Raw genomic sequence first — 8,700 nt, forward strand, 5'->3', positions numbered from 1 at the left:
TCCAAACCCCAATTAGGGTTTCCAACCCATATTAGCGCAATAGGCCCATAATCAAGTCCTTAAGCCCATTAAGCCTCATTGGGCCCATTAGGGTTTCAAACACCCCAAACGAATCAACACAACGAGGCAAAGCACACCGCCACCCGACACGACGGCAGGAGGCGACAGCCACCACCATATGATGGTGGTTAGGGTTTCTTTTATTATTTTTGGCACCATTACAATGTACAACTCGATAATACACCCACACACACACACACTAATAATAGCACACACGTACACACACACACACAACTACCTTGTGGTGGCCGGCGGCGACAGATGGTGGCAGCCACCACCTTATGGTGGTGGTGGCTTTCCCGATTCCCCGACCAAACAACACCATAAACGCAAATAACCTAATAACGGAAACACACCCACCCATGCTTCTTTTTCAAGCATCCAGCCATCCCTTCCGGTGGTGCATGACAACGATATGGTGTGAAGCGGTGACAACAACAAGGCGACAAGGCTCCGACAGCCACCAACCGATGGTGGCTGTGAAGAGAAGAAGAGGGAGAATGGCGTCCACAGTCGCGCCAACAGTCGGCGACAACAATGGTTCGTTGGAAGCTGTTGCTTGACGTCGGCGACATTAGCGATTACGGACAACACGACCAGAAGAAGAGGCGCATCTGGACATGGTGACCACGACTACGACGAGGGCCCAAGGCGTTCTCGGCTTCACCAGTAGCCAAACGATGACAGAAGTGACGATGGATGGCGGCGCTCCGACTGCGAAGTGGTGGTGGTTGCTGTGGCTTGGTGGTTTCCGACGTGAAAATGGAGGCGGCGGCGGATGGAGATTAAGGTAGAGAGGGTAGCGGCTGTATAGTCTATTAGGGTTAAGGTAATGTAACAGGGAAGAAGTAGCTATTGGGTTTAAATCCCGCTTCAATCAACCTTTTCCCGTTTTTACAAGTTCGGTCCCTCCCCCTTGGGATCTTTTCAAATCAGCTCCAATAATTACAATTCTTCCCCTCCTCTACAAATTTGTTCTCAATAAAGTCCCAATAATTCACAAGTTAGTCCCTTAGCCTCCAAGATCTCTTCAATGAAGTCCCAGAAGTTACCATATAGCCCCTATCTTCTAAAATATATACAAAACTAATCCAAAATTTACAAAACCACCCCTTGTTTGACAATTTCTTTTCAATTAAGGTCCAATGCTCAAACTTCAGCCATGTTAACATTTTTAGTCCCTACCTTCTAACATTGTAGCCTTTGGTTCCCAAAAACCAACACCTTGCCATATAATTATTTATTTTAGTGCTACTAATCGTTCATTATTTTATTTATTTAATAAATAAATAAACGGGTGTTACAACTCTCCCCCACTTAAATTAGATTTCGTCCTCGAAATCATTTCTTACCATTTCTGATGCACCAAGCCACTCAAGTAATATGGTGTAACGCCCGTAGATCTGGGCTAGTCAAATTAGAGGCAATAGGGGTCGAAAACGACTTTTCGACAAAAGATTATTTAGAATAAATAATCTTAACCAAGTTGTGGAATACGTCACAAGGTTTCCGTACATATAAAGAACGCCGAAATCCGAGTTATAACGAAGAAGTTATGGCCCGTCGAAGTTTTACGGCAAAACCGGCACGACACCGGGAAGCGTGAATAGTGAATTTACGATAGAGCGAGATTTAGCCTTAGCGATCTAAACAGAAGTCGTAGAATATGTTAAACTAAGAACATCGATAAAAAGAACGCCCAAATCTGACTTCGTATGAAGAAGTTATGATTTTTCGAAGTTTCGGACTAGCAGTGTACAGCCCGAAATTCGAATATTTGATCGAGCGGTTTTTAGCCGACACGACCTAAACGAGAATCGAAGATCTCGTTTAGAGTAGCGTAACGAGAAAAAGATGGGCGAAAACGGATTTCGGATGAAGAAGTTATGAGGATTTAACGGACCAATCGTGTCCCGGCCCGTTGATAATATAAAATTTGAAATCGAGCCAAAATTAGCCGACGAAGTCTAAACGAAAGTCGTAGAGTACGTTCCCACCTTCGCGTGGATATAAAGAACGTCGAAAACGGAGGTCGTACGCAAAAGTTATGAATTTTTAAAGATGAGCATGCAATTTGCGAAATCTGATGCGAGACTGGTGACGTGGCGCGTTGTGGGCCGTCGGATGATGATTCAGATCTCGCTTCGGATCATGCCACGAAGCCTCGCCCTACGCCCCGCGTCCGAAGTCTGTACGCCCCGCGTACCCTCGCCCTGATCTACTCCGAGTGTTAGACAGCTGGACCCTCGCTGGCACTCTTATCCGATGACTACGCCCCGCGTAGGTCCGAGGTACGCCCAGCGTACCGAGGCCTCGCAGGGCTATAAAAAGGGGCCGATTTTCCTTCATTTTTCACACCTTTCTTCACTCTCTCTCTAACTTCTTTCTCTCTCTAAGTGTTCTAAACATCCCTAAACCCTAGTTAAGCCCCTTAGCACCCTAGGGAAGCCCCGAGGCTCCCGGAGTCCCGAGAAAAAGGAGTTTTTCGGTTTCGAAACGCTGCTCCAATTAAGTCCCGGTTTTCGATAAAATTCGCTGTAAGTGTGCTACGCTTACGCAATTTTTTATATAGCTTTCAAATAATTATAGGAATGTTATTAGGTCCTTAAAATAATTATTTGGGCTATTATTATGAGTTATATTGAGCGTTATTAACGCTTAATAATAGTCAGACTAATTAATTTGTCGCGGTTATCGTTAAACTAAACCCTAGTGGTATCGGTACTAGGTTTTATCGAAGGAATATCGTTTTGAGAGTATCGAAGCGCTGTCCGAGTGTTGAGTCACCACCTACTCAGGTGAGTGCATAGTCCCTTTCATCTTACACATAGATATGAAGTATTTTAATATAAATTACGTGCTATGTGTGCATATTGTTTGAATACTTGTTATCTATGCTGGATGAATGATTTATACATGTTTTAAATGATTTAAACTGTATATTTATTTTATATCTACGAATATGTTGGGATAAAACATGGGTAGATGAAATAGTTGGTGAGTGATGAAATAAAATAATGAGAGATAGGTGATGATAGGAAGATGATGATAATTAGGTGAGGATAGATAGGTGATTATGAATCGGTGATGTAGGATACTACAACCTTGTCCGACAATTTGGAGATGTAGTCATCTACTAGACTATAGATGGCGACCACGGACTATTATAGACAACCCCGTGGAAACACCAGCAGGCTAGTAACCTGTAGGTGATGAATTACGAGTTCAGGCGATGTTGAAACTACGTATTCATGCGATGATAGTCTAACCCTTATTATGAAGTACGAGTCCAGGCGATGTTGTGGCTACGTATTCATGCGATGATAGACTAACCCTTATCATGATTTACAAGTCCAGGTGATGTTGTGGCTGCGTAATCATGCGATGATACCTTAACTCTTGCTAGACACATATTGAGGGAGTAATCCCCGGATTAGTATTGTCTATGCATTGTGGGCGATGATCCTTAGGTAAAGTTCGTAGGAACACTCAAATAAGGAAATACGATGTAAGGAGATGAGAAGTAAATATGATATAGGAGATGACCCTTGAGATAATATCCTTAGGGAAGACTAAAAGAAGATAATGGGGATGGGTAATTGGGTTGATTGTTTGATTGTTTAAACATAATAACTATATTATTGTGGGTTGAAAACCCTATGTACTCACCAGGTTTCCCAACCTGACCCACTCAGTTTATTTACATCACAGGTGACGATATGAAGTGACATTACACTGAGAGATTTAAAGAGATGTAGATCACTAGTGTAAATAATTGTAAGTTCTGTTTATGCTTATGTTTCTGTATTAACAATGACATCCCAAACGTTTTAAAATGAAATAAATACGTTTCTTCAAAAATGTTTTAATAACGTATTTATCGTGTTTTTCTGGGAACAAATTCCGCAACATTTTTATAAAATGAAGTACTCTGATTTTTATAAAGCATAAACAAAATCGGTCTTTTCTGGCCATGAAAATGGGGATGTCACATATGGTCACCATCTTGGGCACACCCTGGCCTTCCCAGGGTAACTGTGACCAATATTCGCGAAGCCCTAAAATATGTTGTCTCGAGATGGCCTGATTCCCTGACATCCCAGTCATATTGAATCATTATCCTTGAATTCAATCCGTTTATCCCTCAACTGACTACTCAACTTCTAATAACCCGAGGCTCCCACTAGCAAACTGAAATCGCATACCCAATTATCCCTATAGGTCATTTAGCATATCCCAAGCAATATGGTATTCCGTCCGAACTTGCAACCCATAACACAAATACTAATGCTGCCCAGACGCTGAAACTGCCCGAATATTGAACTGCCTGAAGCAGTATGTTGCCACATGGCTGCTTTCCAAAATCTAATGAGACCTCCCTGGTCTCTATTCGTTCACCAATCATCTGAAATACCGGGTTCTAACTGGCTGCGGAGCCAAAGGACTCCCACTTAGTCGCCTCTCATGATTTCTTAACGAGATCCTTCTCTGGAATTAGTTGCCACTAGTTATCATGCCACTTTGGGTCAAACATCCTTATGATCTAACCGATTGGGTCCATGCATCGAATCCTGTCATCATCAAATCCAAGGCTAAAAGTGATTGTCACCTAACCGATGGTGGACTTATATCACAAGCAATTCTATACAGTCCATTGCTTCCCTGATCCCATAACTGTAGTGACACTCCTACAGTCTTATCACTGGCTCAACTTGATCTAATCCTTCTGGGAAATTCCGAAATCCAACCCGTAAATTTCCATATCCTCAATATTGCACCCGAACTGGTGGGTAATACTATCCTTTTCACGATCTATGAATGTGCTCATGCTATCTAGCAATCTAGTGGATGTTACGGCTACACCCGCAATCTTATAACACTCTAGCACTATCTGACCGCTAGTGAATGCTACGACTACCCCCGCAGTCTTACAACACTTCCCATGCTAACTGACCACTAGTGAATGCTACGACTACCCCTGCAGTCTTACAACACTTCCCATACTAACTGACCACTAGTGAATGCTATGGCTACCCCCGTAGTCTTACAACAATTCCCATACTAACTGACCACTAGTGAATGCTACGACTACCCCCGTAGTCTTACAACACTTTCCAAACCGGGTCAAACACACACTCGACCTAACACACCACTAAACTTGAGTCCTAATCGGAACTCTAACTTGGTTCTCGAAACCTGCTATCACGTGACCCCCACTGTATCAGTACCGCACCAACGCCCGTGATCAAAGCGTCACAGTAACCCATGAAATCATCTACACCCTCTGGCAGGGTGAAAATCGGTGCCTTGCACAATCGCTGTCTGAGAGTCTCAAAGGCTGCCTTCTGCTCTCGCCCCCAGTGAAAGGCCACCAACTTCTTGGTCAGTCAGGTCAAAAGAACTGCAATCTCAGAGAAGTCCCGTATAAATCTCCGGTAACAAACCGCTAGACCCAAGAAACTTTGAATCTCAGCGGGAGACCTCGGAATCTCCCACTGCATCATGGCCTCTATCTTGGCCGGATCGACCAAAATACCCTTCTGGTTGACAAGGTGTCCAAGAGATTGCACCTCGCGCAACCAGAACTCATATTTGGGGAACTTTACAAAAAGTATCTTCCCCACTTAGATTTGACTAAGTCTTTACTGCACGTGAGAGCTGAAGGATTCCTAATCCTTCTTACTTCCTAATAGTCCACTGCCGACAATTTGAGCTTACCAATGCTAACGATCAATTACCAGTTAAACCTTGAGATCGCCCATCCTAGGAAATTTTGAAGGGTACTCTTGAAATCTAGTACAGTCTGACACTTCAGACCATCTCCCATGCTGTCCACTGAAGACCTTAATCTTCACTCTGGCTGACGCATCCCCGTTCCCACTTCCAATCTTGCAGCACCACTGAACTCTAACCGAACATAGCCCACGCGAGAAACACAATTCTCCTGAACTTCTAATGATCGAACACCCATGCGTCTGACTCTCGCAACTGACTCCATTATTCTCATGCTACCAGTCGTCCCATAGCAATGGTAGTGCCTTAAACTCCAAAGTTCATCCATAGACAATTGCTGACCATTCATGAACCATGATAGAACCATTTGACGCCGATTTCATTGGAAAACCATCACTCTAACCCTGACCGAGTATCCTCTAAATAATACTCTTGCATAGATCCCGAAAAAGACCCGGAATGATAACGGTACGCGCGGAATCCACTCTGCAAGATACGTCCATCCGTGGGTTCATCAAGGACCTTTCGGCATGCAAGATGGCATATATGATCCTTGATAACCCAAACACTAGCAGAAAACTGACCCGAGAACTGACTTATCCAACCTCACTCACAATTCCAAAGCGATACGTAATCCCAACATCCACCTAGTAGCAGTAAAAGATGACATACTTGAAACATATGGAGGAATCCTAATCTCCTCCAGCTGACATGATCAACCCTGCCACATCTGTAGCAGCCTAAACCCTTGGAGCGACAAACTCCCTTGTGCACTTTTTCGCATGTGTTGCGCTGACTCCGACCCTGCTGTCCTTTCTCCCAATGATTAGAATTCATGGGTCTCTTCTCGGGACCCTCTACTATATGCACCTGGTATGACCCTCTCTTCCCAGGGTGCTCCAAATCGATCTTGCATCTGCAACTCTTGGAAATCATATCCTTCAGGGTCTGACACCCTGTCACGTTGACTAGCTCACTTGCCAAGGGCTAAGCTGCAACAACTGGAACATCCTTTGTCCCCAACCGGGTCATAAACTTCTCCCCGAAGCTTCTCAAATTCTCCAAGACTCTCACCGATTTGAGTATGGATCTTGTGCTTTTAGTAGTACGGGCCCAATACTACCTTCCACACCTATCCATACTTTCCTCAACAATCCTCCCAAATCCTCCAAGTCACTTCCTCAACTGGTACACCCAAGTCTCACTGAACCTCTCTACTAAATCACTGAACATATCCTAGGCTTTCCTAGGTTCCCGTACTCACCCAATCCTCAGCTGCTAAAGGATTTCCCACTAATGTCAACTAGCTACCTCATGAATATAGCCACTCGCGACTTAGCATATTCACTTAGTAGCTAGCTCACATTACTAAGAGTCCCTCAAAGCACAAAGCAAGCAACATTCAAATAATGGAAAATCTAACCAACATATACCAATCAGATCGGTCTATCCTCTTGCCAGGGATCTATACTAGCATGCGATTCTAAGGCTCACACAGTTAGACATAACCTAAATAGGCTATCCTATCACTAACTAATCATTAATATCATGCAGCTCAACAAGCACATATGGCAGGCATATTAGGCATCTTCCTAGATCCTTAGCCCAAATATAGCATGCAATTCTCATCATTATATCATATCATAACATAACATGTATGGGTATCTTAGGGAAAACTTACTTGAGCTCGGCTGATTGCACGCATCACACACCTTGTTCTTTTCAAAGTTCTTTTCTCTTTCTGAATTCTTTTCCAATTCTTTTTATAAAAATGATTTTCTTTTGATAATTTTCATGCCAAGCCTCAGTTTGAGTCCAGACACACCCGAGAGTGTGCCCGAATCCCTCAAACCAAGGCTCTGATACCAACTTGTAACATTCCAAAAATACAGGTCAAAAATTTCATTTTTTAATAAGTTAATATAAAACCATATGTAATAAAACCGTCAATAATAATGTCTCATGTCAAAAGCAAAGTGTCAATAATAAAACATAATATCATAAAACCATATCAGAGTGTAATCCCAAGGATCTTATGTGCGGAAATCATAGTGTGATGCGCTGCGATCAAGCTGGCTCCTTTCCTTTGAAAACAAAGCACCCGAAACCAAAACTGTAAACCGTAAGCACGAAGCTTAGTGTGTTCTCCCATCATACCACATACCACATAATACCATCGGTATCTTGCAACCGGTAACCGAGGACAATTTCACCCCTACCACTATCACATAGTAATATATCATAAACATACTGATCACATACTAACATCATAAACATGCTAATTACATACTAACATATCATAAACAAACAGATAAGCATTGCATAGATTCTGTATACCCCTTCGATATCTTTCAACCGGTAACTGCCATCGGTATCTTTCAACCAGTAACTGCCATCAGTATCTTTCAACCGGTATCCGCCATCGATATCTTTCAACCGATATCCGCCATCGGTATCTTTCAACCGGTAACTAGGGACTATTTCACCGCTACCACTATCATACAATAACAGGATATAATCATACAGTTAGGCATATCTAGGGTACTGACCTACCCTTCGGTCCTAACGACCGAGTCAGGGAAAAACTATTCCTTGCTACTACCACTAACACACATAGCATATCACATAAGCATATCTCATAAGCATATCACATAAGCATATCTCATGAGCATATCACATAAACATACCAAGATAATTATCACAAAGACAATTGTTTGCCAACTACCCCTGTTGGTGGGCCGGCATTGTGGCCTTAGACCCACCCCTACTGGAAGGTAACTCACCTCACACTCTTGAAGCCCCGAAGACACAACCCCAACTGCTGGATGACAGAATCCCGATCTGTCAATATCAAAACATCACCCAATTAATAATTGGGTCCCAACACATAACCATAAGTACATTCTT

The sequence above is a fragment of the Lactuca serriola genome, chromosome 5 (genome assembly GCF_051521515.1).
Source record: "Lactuca serriola cultivar US96UC23 chromosome 5, Lser_US96UC23_V15, whole genome shotgun sequence".
NCBI lineage: Eukaryota > Viridiplantae > Streptophyta > Magnoliopsida > Asterales > Asteraceae > Lactuca > Lactuca serriola.